This window comes from Melanerpes formicivorus, unplaced genomic scaffold (genome assembly GCF_026170545.1).
Source record: "Melanerpes formicivorus ecotype bairdi unplaced genomic scaffold, bMelFor1.0.p_v2 SCAF_10, whole genome shotgun sequence".
Lineage (NCBI taxonomy): Eukaryota > Metazoa > Chordata > Aves > Piciformes > Picidae > Melanerpes > Melanerpes formicivorus.
The window spans coordinates 14,410,891-14,431,212 of NW_027142362.1; the positions used below are offsets into that span (position 1 = coordinate 14,410,891).

At 46.3% G+C, this 20,322-nt stretch overlaps 1 protein-coding gene across 4 annotated transcripts in view; it reads left to right on the plus strand.

Annotated features, from left to right (window-relative positions):
* Positions 1-20,322, plus strand: part of MAPK6 (mitogen-activated protein kinase 6) — an 82,938-nt gene that overhangs the window by 31,595 nt on the left and 31,021 nt on the right. Inside the window, exon 1 of one of the 4 annotated variants that reach the window (XM_068143837.1) lies at positions 20,056-20,227. The exons of the other annotated variants lie outside the window; for them this stretch is intronic. The gene's annotated coding sequence lies outside the window, so the exon portion shown is untranslated. Of the gene's footprint in view, positions 1-20,055; positions 20,228-20,322 lie in introns of those variants that run through there. 4 annotated transcript variants of the gene reach the window in all.

Sequence of the window (20,322 nt, forward strand, 5' to 3'; positions counted from 1 at the left end):
TCTTTGAAGAGTTTCAAAACCTGCTTGGATGCTGTCTTGTGCAACCTGCTGTAGGCAAACCTGCTTTAGCAGGGGTGCTGGACTAGATGATCTCAGGAGGTCCCTTCCAACCCCCACCATACTGTTATTCAGTGCAGCCAGCTGCTGCCTGGGAAGCTGCTCCCGACCACGTGGCTCCTGCGCCGAGCCACTGGAAAAACTGACGTGCTTAATGGGATGCAGGCTCACAGCTGAATCAGCCTCGGCAGCCCTTTTGTTGTTTCAACTGTTTCCTGTATTGAAAACTCTGCTCCGCCGCCATCTGTAAAGCCTGCCTGTGCACCGCTCCTGTCGTACCAGTGCCGATGATTGGTGTTAACTGGGGAGTACGAGCCCTGCCCCTGGGCAGTGAGAGGAGGTGGAGAGGGGTAGCTTGAAACTTGACCTTTTCTCTGGGGCAGCTGAGCCGAGGTGAGGGAAGGCATACAGCCTGGCCAGCAGTGCATCTGCTTTTCTCTGGGCAGCAAAGCCAAGACTGTGGTTTTGAGGAGAGCAGAGATAGTGAGAGGGTGGCAGCTGTGTCAACCCACGCTGCATGCTTAGTCTAATAAGGTTTTGTCTGTCAAATGCACGTGGGCTGTGCTGCCTCCAAATGTTTGCGACCACAGCCATTGCCACCCTTTGTTTGGGGCAGGCAACTGTGCTGGGGCTGTGCTTGCTGGGGGGCTTTCAGGACCTGATGGCTTTTCAAACCTCCTCTTCCCCTTTTGTATTGAAATGAACACAGAGAGAAACAGGGGTACAATTAGGAAGCACCCCTGGCACTTGCCTCTCTCAGTTCCCAGCTGCCTTTGCCCAGATGCAGTGAAACTGTACTTTCACATTACATAGAGGGGGAATAGGTAAGGGAAAGGTCACACTGGCTCAGACAAAGACCAGCATGGCCAGTAAGACCCAGACAAGTGATTCTCCAGATGTGTTCAGTAGAGGTGCAGCTACAGCTGGGTTTGTGATTTGCATGCTCTAACTGAAGGAAGTAGTGGAGTGGAACACATTAGAGAAGAGCAGTAATAGAGGCAAACCCCAGCAGAAGTAATAACAGCAAGACTCTCCTGCCCCACATTTCATATGGAGAGACTAACACAGGAGTTATCTGGTTATCTAGGAGAGGACAGCCTTCAAGTGTGAAGGACCCCAAAAAGACCCCAAGTGCCCCCCAAGAAGGCTGGGGAGGGACTTCTCAGGATATCAGGTAGTGATAGGACTAGGGGGAATGGAATGAAGCTGGAGGTGGGGAGATTCAGGCTGGACGTGAGGAGGAAGTTCTTTACCATGAGAGTGGTGAAGCCCTGGAATGGGTTGTCCAGGGAGGTGGTTGAGGCCCCATCCCTGGAGGTGTTTAAGCCCAGGCTGGCTGAGGCTCTGTCCAGCCTGATCTAGTGTGGGGTGTCCCTGCCCATGGCAGGGGGGTTGATACTAGATGATCCTTGTGGTCCTTTCCAACCCTGACTGATACTATGATACTATGATACTAAGTGTGTGGTGGCTCACACAAAAAGAAATGGCCGAATCTGCTGTGAAGAGGGTTGTGTGAGGCAGAGAAGCCTGGGGCTGGACTCTGACCTTTCTGCTGCAGTGAATCTGATTTAAGTTCATTTATCTGAGAAACAGGGACAATGATGCTTTCCTGCTTGCATGCATGTTTTTACCACAGGTGGGGGCCCTATGGGATCGAGCACTGCAGATGTCAGATATGGAACCCACAGGAGCTGGTCTGCAGCAGAAGACAGAATGGTTGCTTTTATCGTGGCAGCCTGCTTGCTACTGAGCTACTTCAGTGCCATAGAAGTGGAAGGGAGCTCAGCCAAGCATTGCACTTGAGCAACAGCTTGTGTTTATGGTGTAAAGCTGTAGCTGGTGAGCGTGAGCACACATGGAGAGTGTGTGAGTATGTGTGCCCGAGCCAATGGCTCTCCCTGCGCGCACAGCAGATGCTCCTGCAAGTACATGAGCCTGGCGGCTCCATCCTGGAGAGCAAACAGAGAGCAGCCGGTGTTTTGTCTTGTGACTGTATCAGTATGGCTGCTGGCATCTTCAGGTCTGTTTTACAGTGTGGCAGAGGGTTGGTGCTGTATGTACAAAGAATTTGATCTTGCTGTCAACAAAGTCCTGCACTGAGCTCCTCTGAGCCATGAAAATTTACGCAGCCAATGCTGTCTCTCATGTGGATTTTGTGGATACAGAAATAAGGCCCAAAGCAGGGATGTGGCTTGCATTTCATCTGCCAGAGCCTCCTCAACCACATGCACAAGTAGATTTGTCAGTTCTCCATTTGTCACTCTATTGTGAGTCTCACGATACTTGGTAGCATGACAAAGGGGCAGGGCCTTAAGGCACAATATTTCAGGGAAATCTAAGTATTTTTTAAAGGCAGATGAGGAAGGAAGGATGTTTCTAGCTCCTGTGCTTGCAAAGAGTCTTGAAAATGTGAAGGGGTTGTAATCTCTTTTTCATGCAAAGTTGCATACTGGTACTACTGCTTCTTGAAAAGTACCTAATTCAGAGTATTCCACTGGGGGGTGGAGAAGTGTGATGGGAGAAGGATAGTGCTGGGGAGAGGTCAGGAGAGACAGCACTGTTACCCTGAGTTCCCTTGTAATCACCACCAGTTAAGAAAACCAGCAGCATGGTGGCAACAGTGTGTGGTACAAGTCCCCAGAAAGTGAGACACCCCATCTGCTCTCTTAGTCTTTACATGAGTGAAAAGCCCCTGAAGTCCTTTCAAGGTGGCCGGATTGTGCACTTCTACCATTCTCTTCATGAGAGGATCTGAGCACCTCAGGGCTCAGGAGCTCTGGGGTTTAAGCACTATGCCAGTGCCTCCAGTTTGTAATTCAGTGGCCTTTGATGACTGGTAGGCAATATGGCCACTTTCAGCATGCTTTTCTAAACCCTGATTGCTCACCCTGCAGCACAGCACCTTCTGCAGTTAAGGCTGTCTATAATTTCTAGCCTTGACAGCCTTCACCATGACCTGGCTGGGGTTTGATCTCTGAGTACTGCAGGGCATCTTGGATGGATGCTTCAGCACAAATCTGATTCTGCCTGGATCTGATGCACAGAGGAGCTGAAAGCTCTCTGTGTAGATTGCTCATTGAAATGCAGCCCTCATCTCAGTAAAGCTCCTGTCTGACAGTGTCCCCTTTGACAAACTGGCAATCCACGATAATACAGAATCTTATCTCCATTCTTAAACATCATCAGGCATGACTACTAACGGCCTTCCTATTGCGCAATAAATAACATGGAGGCCTCAGCTTTTCTGAAAGTGAGAGGCATGCAAGTTACATCTGCACTGTGGGTGAGCTGTGCATTTGCTGCTTCTGCAATCAGCTAACAAACCCCTCCAGATTTCCAAGGCCAGACTATTGCTGATGGCAGTTTATCTCCTTACTCAACAACAGACCAGACTCAAGAGGTGGAAAGCTGGGCCTGTTGAAATCATTGGCAAAGTCCTACTTGTTTTACTTGAGTCAGGATTTCTCTCTTGATCTCTTCATTTCTGAGAGGGCAGAAGAAAAACTCCTCTCTTCTGTAAGTGCCTTTTTTGGAGTGCAGGCTGTGTAGATGTTCTGCTTTTGGTCCTGCAGAAGACATGCAAGGTGTTAGAGGTGCTGCAGCCCTACCATGCCCTGAGTGAGATGTGCTTGGGAAGGCAGGAAGTGGGAGGATTTGGTCTGTCTGTGTCCCCTGCACATGGCTTGCCCACAGTACCTGTTTTTCACTCCATCAGGATTGAAACACACCTCAGGAACATACCCTGAAGAATTAATTCTGGTTAGGATATAAGCCAGAAACACCTCTTTTTGGATACTTTGGTAACTTGTGTGGCCCCTTCATCTTGTCAGGCAAACTTTGTGGCTTGATGCAATTCACACAAATTCATCTGGTCTTTGGCTGCAAGTGAAGTTTCTTTACGCTCCCAGCAGTGGCTGCACCCTGAGGCATATACTCTCTGAGGTATTTAATTTTTGTGGGAAATGTGGAGAAGTGCACCTGTGCTGTCATTTCGTCTTACACAATGGCCTGTGTTAAGCTGCTGTCTGAAGGAGCAGGGCTGGACAGGACTCTAGGAGTCTCTGTTGCTCCTCACTCAACTGAAGGCATTGGTGTTGAGCAACCCCAGGCACACCTTTCCCCCAACCCAAACACCTGTGCATCTGTTGGCACCTGGCCACAGCAGTGCCCTACCACCAATCCTACAATGCCCCTGGTCTCATAAGAAAGCCCCAGCAGAAGCAGGAGCAGTGGTGCTGAGCCCCAGCCTGACTTACAGAGCTGGGGTTATAAATCTAGCAGCTGCTCCAAAGCAAGGGCAATCAAACCCTTAACCTTGGGGCTGGATGGAACACCAGGGGTCTGCTGGAGTGGTGCTAGGCACAGCACTAGTGAAATGTGCCTCCCTGTGTGTCTCTCTGTGCACTTGCGTGCTGAAGGCATCAAATTGGTTCATTTATATTCAGATTACCACCTATCTTCAAACATTTAAACACTGCCAGCTGTGTTAATGATGGCTGCAGCGCATCAACCACTTCTGTTCTCTCCCATGCTTGTTATTTTTCTCACTGGCTGTTCTGTCTGTTTCATGAGAGTGCTACAGTGCAGTTTCTTTCACACAAAGAGTCTCAGGTAGGAAACTGTATTGTAGACTATATATTTTTAGTATTACTTAATTTGGACTGGCAGAATCCTGGGTTAGAGCAGAGAGGAACCTCACAGCTGGGATCAACTAGCTGCAGAGGCTGAGGCACAATGAAAAAAAATAGTATATTGTCATCTTTGGAAGAGTTTAAAAGCATATGCCTCCCCTCCAGTACTCCAGACTATTGAGCTTTATCAGTTTTACTGCAAACTACAAATGCTTTTTGTGTAATGACAGCTCTTTAATTAGAACTTGGAAGCAATAGCATCTGCTTATTACAGCATGGTCCAGCATGTTCGTATTTCTCAGTTTTATTTCCAGCTCTGCAACTAAATTGGTGCATGCCTCAAGGCAAGTGACTTCACCTCTTAGTGTCTTTATTTCCATAGATGAGATTAAAACCTTCACCAGACATCCCTAGACTGAACCTGCCTAAATGGCAGAGTCTTGGGTTGCTTTACCATCCTGTGCATAATTAGGAACCGATGCATCAGTTCAGTGCATCAGGGTTTGGGATTTGCCTTATCCAATAATATACCCTGTGAGATACTCCAGATCTGAACAATGGAAATTTTATAGACTTCAATTAAGTGGCTGGGCAAGAAACAACAGCTTCACAATAATGAGTCCTCACTTGCATGGAATGCTGTTCAGTGTCTGATCTCTCCTCACTAAAGAGAGATACTAACATCTGTTGATCCAGAGTGCATTTCTAGAGTGATGAAAAAGGGGAAAATCCCTCTCTGTTTGAAGTGATCCTCCTTTCTGCTAGTAAAAGGGTTTCTTTCCCAAGAGGGATATTATATACCAGCAATTATGGAGAAAAGAAACGAGGCAATGCTGTACAGAGAGAGACAGCACAGCTAATTCTGCTTTCTACAGCCTTTCCCCACAACCTCAGTGGGGGTACTGGTGTAGATGAAGGAAGGTGACAGTGGTTGCTGTGCTGTTTCTTTAAACTCTCCAATTTGTGATTAACATTTTGAACAGGAATAGAAGAGTTATCCCAACAGCCAAAGGTAACAGAGCACTGTGCAATCCCATACCAAGTCAATGCAGTTCCCTTCACTCGGGATTCCAAAGGCAGGCAAGGGGAAAATGTTTTCAAGTAGCACCAGTCACTAGATTGAACTGGGGCAGAGTCAGAAGGGGAGTAGCTGAGGAGTCAGATCAGTGCTGAGAAGTGGTGGAGAGGACAGTAAATTGCTTACGGGCAAGCAGTGGCAAGCTGCAAGCTAGTCACAAGGTTTTTCTTGTCTTACTTAAAAATGTTCCCCAAATCCATGAGTACAGCGTCACAGACCGCCTGGTGTTTTGTAATGCCGCAAACACCGACCTTAGAAGACTTCAGAAGTCTCACTGGGAGTTTTATCCATTTGCAGTGGAAACACAAGGTCTTTAATAGTAAGAATGTCTCAATAACTTTCCGGGATGTTTTTCCACTTTGGCACAGCTGTTCCCTGACAGATTGCAAAAGAGAGGAATTCGGTACTAGCAGCTTGATCCTGCAGGATTCTGAAGCCTTTCTGCCCAGGGCTGTGCGCCCTCAGCCCCTGCTCAGGTCAGCTCAGCCTCTCACGGGATTGCTCAGCTTTCTGCAGTGTGCAGCCTCTCTTAACCTCTTGGCCTTGCCACCAGCTTTATTTCTGTGTCAATGAGCCCAAACCAGTGCCATTTTCTGAAGGGACTCATTAGCCTTTCTGCCTAGGAAAGGGCTTGGTGGTGGTGTAGGAAAGCTGAAGAGTGATGGTACGACTTGATAATTAATGCCTCAATCTTTCCCTCTTATAAAAGCAGCATCTCGATGCTGGATTTAGTAACAGCACTATAGCTGAATGGTTTACTACATTGTATTAAGGTTATGTAGAGGAAATGTCAAGGGAAATGGCTTTCTCCTGTTTCTATAACTAAGTATAGACTCCAAATGGGTGTTCATTCCGATAGAATTTAACAGTTTGGGAAGGGGTGAGGTTTTTTTAGTTGATTAAACAGAAAACAAATGGTCTCTTTGCTATGGCTGGCACAACTAACCTTAATTAAACTCCTCCTTCAGACATAAAATACCTGCTATTGCATAAACAGCTCCTGAGCTTTAGCCATACAGCACTACTAGGGTCACTGGCAATGTTCTCGCCAGCTTCAGCAGGCCAAAGGGGTTGCACACTGTTCCGGCCCTTCCTGGTATTTGATTCCTCACAGATCAGTGCAATGCAGAATGTTCTGCTGCTCAAAAGAAGGCAGAAAACGTATTTTTCCTCCTCATGACCTAGCCTTCCTTTGTCAGAGCAAGGGAGAAAAATAGATGGCTGAAGCAAAACAAACATGAGCAGGGCACAATGATATTTGATTACTTAGGGGGCAACTTAGGTGGGGAGAATGGCTCGCTGGGTTTAATACAGCTATGGAAGTCTGTGCAAGAGAAAGACTTCCTCACTCCCCACCCAGCACCTCCAGGCTGCTGCTGCTGCTCTGCTTTGCACTGGGAAGGGTTCTGCCCTCTGCAAGGGGACCCTTTCCCCAGAAACAGACCTAAGCCACTACATTAAGTTGTAGCTGGGAATGGCAACCATTTTTCTGGCCCAGCAGTCAGAAAATCAATCTTCCTGCAGCACATCAATTGTGGCTTTGGCTCTGAGGCCAAATTCACTGCTGCCAGAGCCCAGCCAAGAGGAAAGCAGAAATCCAGCCCCTTCCCTGTCTAGTTTGGAAGTCCCATATCTTCTGCTGTAAGGAGCTCTGGGAAGAGCCTATGCTGCAGGCAGAAATGATGGCCAGAGCATCACTGGTGAACCAGCTGTGGTGGTAGGGAAGTCTTGACTCCCTTTGCAAGGACACATGGGCTGATGTTTGTGTTCCCACTGCATAACCAGACAGGACACCTCCAGTCACCTGCTGCAAAGAGTTTAAACTGATCAGACTGGTACTTTGCAGCTGCTGGAGTGGTTTTTTTTTTTAATTGTTCCAACCTGACTGCTTGCAAAGAAAATGCAAAGAAGGATGTTTTAACTCTGAGATCAGCCTCTTCTAGTAACTCCTCTAGGCCTGCTTTGGAAAATTCCTATTTGACCAGTGCTGAAACCCAGAGGAGCATTTATCTGAGTGAAGGCTGCCTCTGCTACCCTTCTGAGTCATTAACTAAAGAAATGCATGTAGGGTTTCAGCTCATAGAATCAAGGTCCTGCACCTGGGTCAGGGCAACCCTCAGCATTAATACAGGCTGGGGGGATGACATGATTGAAAACAGCCTGGCAGAGAAGGACTTGGGGGTAGTAGTGGGTGAAAAGGTGGACATTAACCAGTAATGTGCACTCACAGCCCAGCAGGCTAGATAGATGGAAGAACTTTCTTATACTAAGGGTGGTGAAACACTGACACAGGTTGCCCAGAGAGGTGGTAGATGTTCCATCCCTGGAAACATGCCAGGTCAGGTTGGATGGGGCTCTGGTAAACCTGCTCTAGCTCACTGCAGGGGGGTTGGACTAGGTGAATTTTAAAGATCCCTTCCAACACAAAGCATTCAATGATTCCATCAAGTGCAGGGCTGCAAGCAGCCAGCCTTGGCCCCAGTGTTCTCTGGGACCTGTTGTCCTTACTGTGGGACTTGCTGCTCTCCTGGCACTTGTTTCCTGCCTCTGAGAAGTAGAGCTGGTTCTTTCCATCTGCCATCAGCAGTGTGACCTTGCAAGTTTATTTTGAAAAGTTGTCTGCAAAACTCTTTGGAGTTGTTGTCTATTGTAAGGGGGGAAATTAAAATTGAGTGAAGAGCCTCCCCATAGCAAGTGATTTCACTTGGATAGCAGTGTGCACTGGTTTCTGCATCTGCAAAGGATAATGGTTAGAGCTTTTCCTACCATAAACTGACTTACACTTTAAACTTGTTCCACAAGTTCCTAAGGCCAGGCCTATGTTAGACGTTTATGATAACAAGGAAATGCTGGTTAACATTTCTTTTTGTGCCATTTCTGTATCATTAAAATCCCATTGTAGGTGTATAATTAAATCTTTTTTCTCATTTAGGTTATTTTTCTTGTTGATCTGGGAGATGACCTGCCAGTAAACATCACCCTAATAGGAAGGTTTGTAATTTTTACTGCATTGAGAAAATCTGGTGTTGGAGACAGGACTGTTAGGTCAAGGCTTTTTTTTAATCTAGACTGTGCCTTCTGACCAGGGGTTTAGGAGTATTTTGGAGAGCAGGTAGTTGCCAAGCTGCCTGTAGCAGCCTGATTCCTGGGGACCAAAGCCATCAGCTATCAGGTGTCACTTCTGATGAGGTGACCACCTGTTTGTACTACCCAGCACCATCACATTTGCCATTGAGAAACAACTTCTGTTAGAGACAGGATACACAACCTTTCCTACAGAAATATCAAGTGTCAAAAGCATGGAGGGGAGGGTATCTTTTATTTACATATATACTCCTTAAGTGAATAGAATAACTGGGGTATCAAAGCAACTTCTGAATGGAGAATCTGAGTACTCTCTTGATTCTGATTCAGGAAACTGTTTAAGTATATGCTTATCTCTACTACAGATCTGCCTGGTTCAAAAATAAAAGAGAACAGACATGTAGTAGCCCAATCTCCAATATGCTGATTTGAGGCTTTTCCTCCCTCTGTGGTTTTCTTCTGTCTGTGAGGAAAAGAAAAAAAGAGAGAGAGAGAGAGCGCAGTTTCTGGCTGTTCTGGCATCCTTGAATGGCAGCTGAAAGGCACAGAACAACCTTTTATCCAGGGAGGGGAGCAGCATATCCATCACATGGTAGGGAAGAGTTGTTCCCACATTCTTCAAGGCTTGCTGTGGTGTTTGTCAAGCCACAGTCCCACTTAGGGAGCCAGGGGAGCTATTCCTGACATTGGGCATCCCATCCAAGTGCTATTGTGTCCTACGTTTTTGACATTGCTGAGTTAATAACAGATAAGGAGAATAAGCTGCTAAAAAGAGTAAGTGAAGTAGGCTCCCAGCTTAGATTACAAAAGAGGGAAGGTACAAGGTCATGGCTGGAGCATGGGCAGAGCATGGGGTACTCAGAGTGGCCAGAAAATGGAGGGAGTAAATAGCTCATCAAGCACCTGTGCAAGCGTTGGAAAGTTCTGTGGTCCTTATTCCCGGTGGGCAGCAAACAGATGTGGTAATTAAGGGAAAGAACCTCATTGTCAGGTACAGGGATTTATGTTCAGAAATGTTGACAGCTCAGGGTCAGGTTTGATAGTTGAAACCATAGATTTGTATAGCTGCTGGGTGCACTCCATGTGCTCTGCTGCTTGGACAAGTAGGGCTAGGCTCCTGACTTGCCTGTTCTCCCTCTGCCTTAGTCCTTCTCCTTGGAGACCCCCTGCTGCTGTTTTCTTAACCAGCCTGAAAACCCATGCCCTGCCAGCAAGAGATATTTGAATTTTGAGCAAATCTGCCCTAAGGTAGTTATTCTGGATGGAGATTCTGGAAACACCTGTGCTTTCATCAGTTTTGCTTTGGGTTTTGGGTAGAAACCTGCTTTCAAATTGAGGTTTGCATGCTGCAAAAGAACCAGACAGAATCATTTGCAGAATCTTCTGAAAGTTAAGGTATCAGATTTGTTCAGCCCCAGAATACCCTCCCTTCAGTTCCCAGGGTGCTTGGATAGTAAAGATGTCTCTTGGCAAGAATGGAGGCAGCACCATTCTCCCTCTCCAGCCTTACCTCCAGGACATTTTATCTGGGGAGGTTCTGGCCCACATCTGGCTGGATTGTTTCACCAGTGAGGGCACCCTAGCCTTGTTCCACTGTGCATGGCAGTGACACCTCCCAGCCAATGCTGCCCGGTAAGACACTTGGCTGTCAGCTCTTGCAGGGTGGTCCTGGCTGAGGAGATGAGATGACAGGACCTATTGCTTAGCCTCTGGAAGGATGGTGCAGAAGAGTCAGGACAAAGCAAAGGTGATCCCACCATGGAGATCTGAGGGCCTGCTGAAGAGTGGGGAAGTTCTAAGGCTGGGTGCTGTAATGGCAAAATGGTGGAAGCCTGGGATTTCAGTCCCAATCTTCACTCTGACTGTGAAAGCTGTGAATGGAAAAGGTGGACATCTATGGCACTTGGAAATGGTCAGCCCTCTTTAATGGGCATAATGATACATGGCCTGCAGAGCCCTGATGATTATCTGTACAGTACTGCACACTTTATGGCCCTTCTGGTTGTGTGTGTTGAACCTTAGGGACTCTTGACCTGCTTCTTCTTGACTATGGCCCTGTTGCTGATTCCCAGGTAGTCACTAGTCTTGCTGTGTCAGTAGTGCCTGGGCTCCTAATCAAGTCCAGATTTTGAGAGCACTGTATATTGTTGAGCTCAATCTTTATTTCAGTGCTAATCCACTACCACAAATGTAGTTTTTCCTTTGTCCTGAAGGGTCAATCCCCCAAACATAGCCTAGCCCAGGCAATGGGATAAGCACCTGCAAATGGGCTAACCTGGACAGTTCCTGGGGTCCAGATGGCCAAGGCAAATGTATAGCACATGTGATCAACATTGTAAGCACCTGTGAATGTGCAAACCTGGACACTTCCTGGGCTCCAGATAAACATGTACCATGTGTAATTAACTTTGTAACACAGCTGTGAACTGTGTGTGCCCCTGGCCATGGTTGGATATACCCCATCCCTCAGGTCCAGTTATCAGGGTTCTGTGTTACCAAAGGGCATTAATTGTCTTGGGACAGTATTTAAACCAGCCAAGAAGTCAGGCAACTTGCCTTGTTCTCACCCAGACAGAAATAAGAGCCAAATGCTGCCCAAGTAGTAGCTGAGAGCCTGCTTACCACAAAGAGACAAGAGACAAGTGCTGCCTGAATAGCGACCAAAGAACCTGCTCTAGCAGACCAACAACTTCGCTCAGGCCTTGCACCTGGACCAAAGCAGAGAGAGCAAAAGCTCCAAGGGAACTGAATCCCAGAAGAGACTGCAGCCCAGTGATGGAGCACACAAGAGAGAGGCCCCCAGCCCTCTCTGAACCAAGGGTGAGCTCCAGACCATGAACTGGGCACAACAAGAGGGAGGCCTTCAGCCCTCTCCAAGCCAAGGACTGCTCGAATCAGACACAGCATCTGTGAAGATACTGGACAGAGGAGCAAGTTGTGAGCACCCAGCCAATCTGCCACAGAATCCCATTTGTGGGAAAACCACAGCTCACAGCAGCTGCATTGGAAATGCTAGATCTGTGCTTAAATCATTTAACTGCCTTTATATGTGCAGTGTAAAACCCACAACTGAATAATTGAACCTGTGAATACATTTTGTAAATAAGTTATGGTGGTGTTTGAAGAGACCACCACCAGGAAACATTAATTATAACATATATAAAAATAGACATTTTCTATTACATCCTTCCCTTCCCTTGTCACGTAGCTCTGGTTGGATGTCTTGGATGCACACTGGATGATTTCTCGATGTCATGTGAAGGATGAGTTTGTAGCTGTGCCCTTTACTGTATAAGTTCAGTGACTTTTAGAAGTGCCTGGGCTGAAATTTGTGAGTAAGGAAAACAGGGATCCAAGAGCAGACTCCCAGCACTCCCTGCCTTCCCAGCCCCAGTAGAGAAGCAGTACCGGTCTTAGGACTCAGTGTGACATCTGAATTATGTAATAGCTCTGTCCTGTAATGGGTTGAAAAGGGAGAGCCAACTATTAATACTACAAAATATTGAGGGAGCCTGTCTGATCTGAGATCGTGTGTGGCATGTTTCTAATTGCCATTGCATGTGTCCATCCCTAAAGCCACCCCCTCTCCAAATACACAAATGGGGCCTCTAGAAAGGAGCTCTGTGACTTCTCAAGCTGAAGAGAGACACTGCTCCATTTGTCCTCATCCAGCATGCTCTCCATGCTGGAGCTGGAAGTCATTAGCTGGCATGTTTCCACCTACTTTGGTCTCTGATCTAAGCTTATTATGGTAGAGTTTCCTTTTTGGATCTGTGCAGTGCTGATTTTGCTGCTGCTCTAATGAAAGAATAGCTGTTTCGTGGCTTAAACACTACCTCTTTGCTTCCAACATGCCCCTGTGACCTGCTCAGAAGATATGGGCTTAATAATGCAGGATCATGGGTAGTTATGGTCCCACCTGCGCAGTGGGAAGGAAGCATGTGCCTGTTTAAATGGGAAGCTGTCTGGGATACAGGAAATCTGCTCCGGAACAAGCAGCGCCGGAAGGTCCTGGCAGTATATATGAGCCATATGTAACCTGGAGCATTATTAAGTATGTTTCTTGTCCCCTGGGACAAAATGAGGAAATGAGCCCCATTCATCTTTGCAATCAGTGGGATTTTGTCTGAGCGAGTGGGGTAGGACTCAAGATGTTGACTAGCCTTCTGGCAAAAGCAGGGACTGACATAAAAAAAGTACAATGCTACACTGACTCTGCCTGTAAAGAACTCAGAAAATGAGAACAAAAGGTTTTAGAAGTAGGATGTTGAAAGCAAATCTGTGACTAGGTGGTCCTGGAGAGATTCTGTTGAGGGATATCTGAACTGTTTATCCTTTCCCAGGAGTAAGGAGAGTCATGAATAAACCAGTGTGTGCTTTGATTGACAATTAATGGCTGCATTCAGTTCTGTCCCTTATCTCACCATGAGAAATGGGTATTGAACAAAGCTGTGTCCAGCCTGGGTGCATAAACATATTAAACAGCTTCCATCTGAACTAGATATGTTGATCTAAAGTATTGTGTAAGTATAAGGTACATACCTCTAGTGATAGCATCTGGTGCAAAAAGCAAAAAGCACCACATCACTCAGCCTGAGTAAGCATCACTGAGAAGAGCTACAGTTTCCCTGAGAAGAGCTGCTGTTTCATTTTACTGCAAGAACATTTGTATAAAGGATTTTATGGCACTTTAATCTCCTGATCCTCATGCACAATCAAACCTCTGTTGAATTTTCCCTTCCTTCTTTCCCTTTCCTCTACCCTGTTCCCCCCTTCCTGTAATAGTTGTTTGTTCTACAGTTTCAGCTCTTGAGAGAGAACTTTTCTTACCTTCACCAGCATTAGGAACTGTTCATTTGCAGGGTCAAGACTGAAACAAGTACAGTGAGGATGTGGCAGGAATATTTCCATGTTTGAGGTGGTGTTTATGTTGTGGATGTCATGCTTCTAGCTTCCAAATACACACATCCAAACCTCTAGTGTCAAGTCAGTAAGCAGCAGGGTGAATTGCTCTTTATGGGTTTACCTCTTACAGCTGGGCATGTACAACAAGCACTCACAGCATCTCATATGCAACCACCTATCTTCAAAGAAATTACAGGACCATGTCTATGCTGCCCTGTTACAGCTTCCTCCCAGCTGTAACCTTATGGTTAAATGTTCTACCATCCAAGTTGCTGAAATTACTTTATCTGGCCCACAGAAGGGCAGTAAGGGAGGCTGAGCAGGTAGAGCAGGTAGAGCAAAGAGCTGGGTTTCTCAAGCAATCTCTCAGCCTGCTTTAGAATCTCTGTTGAAAGTATGGGATCTGCAGGTGCTGAAGGCAAAATAACAAGTGCTTAGCCATAAGCTCTGGAGGGAGATACCAGCCAAGAGAGTGTCCCATAGATAGATCCACTGACAACTCCTTCATGCTGAGCTGGCAAAAGGCTGAGGACTTGCTGGGTGGCCAGCACCCAGCAGGCAGGGCAGTCCATGCAGGTGGCAGTGCTGAGGCCCAGGTGCTGAATCTGCAGCATTATTAGCTGCAGTGGTGGTTGCTCCAAGGTGAGGCACTTGTCCTAGCAGTATTAACTCTCATAAGTAGAGGTGCTAATTGAACATCAAGGCAGCCGAGGGCCATATGGCTTTTCCTTTGGATTTCTTCTGCTGAACCTTGCAGGTTGGTACTGGACACCTCTTAATGAACATGCAAATGGGTAGCCCAAAACCTGAGTCCCACATCCAGAAGCACAGAGCAAATTAGGGCACCATGCTCTCTTGTGCTCAGCAGAGCTTGGCCAGGACATGGCATGTACTTTGTTCCCTGTGTCCCTCAGGAGCTGCCCTGGGAGCACAAGCTCCAAAGAGAAGCCAGAACACAAGGGGCAGAGAGGGACCTGCCCATACCAGACTTGGCCAGCCCTGGTGAAAGTGTGGGGCCCTTCAGGGGGCTGTGGCTTCTGAGCTGTGTGGGCTTGTTCCCATAAACTGACCTCATCTCTCCTTGGCTGTCCTGGTTGTGCCGTGACTAGTATGTGCAGGCAGAGGGCTGACTGCTGAGTAAGAGTGGGGGTTTTTTCTTTGTTTGTTTTGGCTTTTTTCTTTCCCCTAATGCAGCACCGTCAAGTCTGGGCCAGCTAGCAGGGCTGGAACAGCCTTTCTGCAGGAGGCTGTGCAGCCTGCTAGCACTGAAGGAAATGGAGTTTGGTTTGGTTTTTAATGAAAAGTCCTTTTTTTTCTGGATCAGTGCTCCTTGTGAGAATGTTAAACTGGCTTATTTTTCCTTGCCTAGCCCTTTCCACAAAACACACTTCTATACCTGCCTCTTTAAACAACTTCTCTTGCTGGAGTGAAGCACCCTAACTACAGAATACCCTGGCGCAGGCTTGGCAAAGCCATGAAGCCCTCCTGCAATGGATACCTGTTCAGGGCAAAGCCACCAGGCATAAAGCTCCTCTGCAGATGAGGCAGAAAGTAGGGACATCTGGTGTTCTGCCTAGTTTGTACCCCAGGAGTAGAGGCCTGAACAAGGCTTCCTTTTCTGAGCTTGCTAGCAAGAATGAACAGTGGTGTAGGCTTGTCAGCACAGCCATGCTGCATATTATGACAGGTGGAGGAGAGAGAATTGTGGGTGTGGAGAAGTGTGGGTGTAGAGAAACTACTTGGTAGAGGGGTGAGATTGGAAGGAGTGGATAGGGAAGAGCCAGAGGCATAGATGTCAATTAGGATAGTGGTGAGGTGGCATCATGCACAACCTTCTTCTGGACAAACTCTCTCTGGTGAGATTGTTGGAGTAAGGAGAGGTATCCCAGAGCATCTCATCCCCTGAAACCCCCAGGAAGCTCCACAGAACAGTCCTGGTATCTCCAGATACCCCAGCAGCAGGGTACAGATTCATACCCCATCTCACTGCAAGCACAACTAAACATGTAAAGGCATTCAAGTATATGCCACCGATGACTTCTGAGGTGACAGTGCTGCTGAGCTTGCTGGTGCTGCCTAACTGTGCTACCAACTGCTTGGTGTGGCTGTGTCTGGGGAACCCTGTCAGAGACACATGTTTAGTCACAGTGTAGGGGTGGCCTCTGTGGTCTCTGGTTCTGCAAAGGGCATTTTCCTTCACTCTCCTTGGCAGTATATTTCTCCTCATCCTCCTCAGCCTTCAGAGCTACAGCTCTTCTAAGTGTGCTGGAGCAGCAAGGTCCCTAAGTGATGGCAGACAGAGTCCCAAGCAGCACCACTGCCAGGCTGTGAGGGGTGTGTGTGCCTGGGAAATTGAGCATCCTTGGATCTGCCCTCTCTGACTATATATAATACCCAGAAGAAACAAGGAAGAAATGAAAGTTGCTTTTTCCCATCTGCTTCTTTAAAAGTAGGTTCCATGTAACTCAATCCTGAACCTCAGGGAGGGGTGCTGAAAACACAGGAGTCCCCAGCAAGGTCAGTCATGGGTCACAAAGCAGCAAAACATGGTCTCTGCCATCACAGAGCAGGGAAGGAGGTTAATGTTTCATGGTATAGTTAGCTGAGGGGAATAGCTCTGTCAGCATTTCACTTGGTAGAAATTATTTATTGACAAGGAGGGTTTCCAGACTGTCCCAAGGAAAATTCTTTGGAAAACTAGTGGGACTTCTTCCAAGTTAAGAGGAATTATTTGGATTGTGATCTGAAAACTGACCCAGGGGCGCACACTCCCGTCAATCAGTTACGCTTAGGAAAGGAAAGATTTAAAAACTCTGAGGGAGAGCCAAGCACTTAAAACACAGAAGTCTTTGCGTTGATTCCAGTGGTAAGGTGCCAAGCCTTGTGATTTCCTGGACCCAGTGTAGAGAAATTAAAAGTATGAATAGGCCAAATACTGAGATCCTCACTACAGAAAAGGGCTGCTTGAGAGTATCTATGATCCGGCCTCTCATCAGGGAGAGAACAATAACTGAGGAAGTTCTCACTGCAGCACTCAGCCATAACCCAGCGCTCAGCAGCCTCAGCAGCCTTCTTTTTCCTCATCTGCCAGCTTTTTTTGTGTTGCTGTTTCCATTCCAATTTAAAAAAAAAAGAGAGAGATGAAACTACCTGTTCTATTTTAATCCTATTTCTCTGTAGATAAACTGCATGTTAGATGATTCAGAGATCTTTATCACTTCATACAGTTTAGATTATAAAAAGCCTAGTCCTCCTTTTTTTTTTGTTTAACTGATAAACAACTATATAACCTTGATGCTGTTACTAGAAATCTGAACTTAGGCACAGCATTTCTGAGTGCTTCTGTTAGCTCCTCAAGTGGGCCATGTGACCTCTGCAGAGCCAGACTGGTGTTTCTCCACTTGTGTGGCCTTCAGGAAGCATGACTGCCAAGCTTCGTCTAGGAAGACCAAGCTATGGAGCAACCTGGTTAAGGAAAAGTTGGGCAAAGGTGCAGGCTGTGTTTGACCATGACCAGCAGCGTGCATCTGGTGGCCATACCTTCAACACCTAGCGCTGCTAATTAAAATAGGATTTGCATGTTATGAGGGTTTGGGGGTTTTGGCACCAGCATGCCTCTTCATACTGATCCCTTCATTCCTAGGGCAGGAGCAGTGGCCAGCCTTGCAGTGAACTCTTGCAATTGCTTTGTGAATGTGGTGGGCACCTGAGATAGATCACTTCTCTTGAAATCAGACTCAGAGCTAACAGCCACTGACCAATCTCTGAACTTTGTATTCAGTTCTCTAATTGGCACACATCTCCATGGTGAATGGAAGCCACCCTCAAATCTACAGGAGAGGAATTTTAGCACAAAAGGCACTTGGGCAAGATTCCCTTGTTAATATGGTATTTCAGAACCCAAAGGAGCTGGGTGGATTTACCTTCTGGCTTGTTTTGTTTGGTTGCTTTTTTCCTTTTAAAATAAGAGCATAAGCCAGAATGGGGTGGAATTTGGACAGACACTGGACAAAGCCTGAAAAAGCCCTGACCTAAAGGGCGTTTGTCAGCAGAGGCTCGAGCCTTTTCTGAATTAAGACTGTGGATTTGGATTAAACTAGCAACTTCTGTCACTGACAGGAGAGCAAAACTGAGCCTGTGCTTCTGGGCCTCCTCAAACTTTGTGAATTGGTCTGGTTGCCATCAAGCCCAGATGGAAATTGATGGTTGCCCATAAAGACAGTATAAAAGCTGTTGCAATGTGGTATTTTATGGAAGCCATTAAATCTGTCAGCTGACCCAATCTGTGCCTGAAAATGTTTATCTTCTATCACACATTCACCTTCAATTAACAACTCAGTGGTTGCAAAGACTTTTTAACCTTTGTCCGCAGTTTTTCTTCTGATTTACAATGATACCTTAGCCTTCTCTCCTTGTTAATGTGTATTGCTATGCTTCATGCAGTTGCTTTTAAAATGCAGGCTAAAAGGAAGGAGGGAGACCTTTTCAGGCTACTGAAGAACAATGGGAAAACTGGACACTGCTCTGCAGATTGTTTTACTGACTGTACATTAATGCTTTGAAATCTCGACAACTGCTTGCACAGGGAGAATTTTGGTTCTGGAATAGTGTGGGTGTATATAGCATGGATGAGGTTACATTAAGAGGAAGGGAATGAGTTAGACTTCTCTTCAATCGTGTTTGGTACTACTGGGTATAGAGAGCAGCAAATATTTCACATTCCAGTGAGCCAGACCCAACCCCTTGACACAGAAAGAGAGGTTTGCTACTTAAGGACTCTGCTGCTCCTTCCAGCATCTTTCCTCAACACTTCTGTGGCCAGTGACACAACTCAGCATCCAAGCTGAGCAAGTTATGAAGACCAGTTTTAAGTGGTCATTGTATTGAGACTCTGACAGTGGATATAGAAAAGATCTGATGAGTGGTGTTTTCTGCAGTGTATTAATAACACAAATCCTGTTGTACAGGATGTAGCAAATAAAACTTTCATAGCAGTCAACTAAAAATAGCATCAACATCAGCTCAGGCTGTTTGCAAACTTCATCTTGAAGGATTAGGTTAATGAAAAGAAAGGGGGTAAATATCACTGCTTCAATAGGTAAAAATAGATATTTTTGATGAAGAATTTACTTTGGTATGCTGAGAACTAGTGTTACTGCATGAGTTTAGCATCTCTTCACTGTTGCACTTTGTGTACCTTGCATTTTCTTGCTGATCACTAAGCTGAATGCTTCTCTGTGGGTTTGTTCTAAGTTATTTGTTATTTAGCCTCACAGCAGTTTCTGAAGTCTGTGTCTATATTTCTGGGTAAATGGCTGTTTATTACATTTATAGAGTTATGTAGCCAACAAGGTGATGTTCAGCCAGGGCCATCATAGTAACACTTGCTGCTAGTGGGGAGCTGTACAGATTAAAAAAGAAAAACCCAACACTCCAAAAACTACCATGTGAGAGATGCATTTATACTAAATTGTTGGATAAAGTTGTGCAAACCTAGATGCAACCAAGTGTGGTCAGGCTGCCTCTCCTGCCAGGGATGCCACCCACATCTGTCTGGGTTATGCCTGCATCAGCTGTTTCCTCCAGCCCTCCACCTTGTGCTGAGCCTGCTGTTGCTGGGTGTTGCTGCTCAACCTCCTGAAGCTCCCTTAGGCTCCCTGGGGCTGAGGCTCTGCTCCTCACACCTCCTCTTGCAGGCTACAGCTCCTTGCTCCTCCTTAGGTCTCCTGAGCTTGCCTATGCCAGAGACCCTGATGGGCCAAGATAATGGAACAAGCCTGGGGGTAAGTAAGCCCTGATGAAAGAATTGGGTTTTATCAGCATGTCTGTAGACATGGCAGCAATTCCCTGTGAGGAACTGCCAGGCTCCTACAGATGGTTCTTTGCAGGCAGCACAGAAGCTTGCTGGAAATACACTGAAATCCATAAAACCCTGTGGACAGCCCTAAAGCACTGATTGCTGGATCAATTTGTTCAGTAGGCAATGGCTGCTTCTGAGAGCAGAAACAGAATATAACTTGCAATAGTAAAACCAGGCTAATTTTTAGGCTTCTTTGCAGACCAGTTTGCCCACTTTTATTTGGGAGGTAATGAAAACAAACCCTCCCACTCTATAGATCCTAATGCTCTTTCTGTATTGGTAGCCTATTTTTCTGCTTAAGGACAGGGAGGGGCTGTTGAGTCACACACAATCTTCTGTGCTCCTCCCCCTCTCATTTAAATATTAATATGATGAATTATTACTAGAGTAACAGCTGTGCACTACTCATATCACAGCAACATAACCTTCCTCTCCTCATTGGCACGCAGCTATTCCTGACTCGTGCCTTCTAGTCGACCTTCTTACTCCTTCTGGATGACTTTTTAAAAACCACTTTGTTAGTTCTTGTGTGGTATCATTAGGATAATTGTTCTGTTCTTTCTGCTTAAATATTAATGATACTGAGGAAGTCAAAAGATAGCTTCAGTAATGGTAAGTTAAATGTCTGTGTGTATCTGTTTGTTTAGAGAGAATGAAGTATAAAGGATTAAGATCAGTCTTTCTAATACTTAAAACCATCTCTCAGA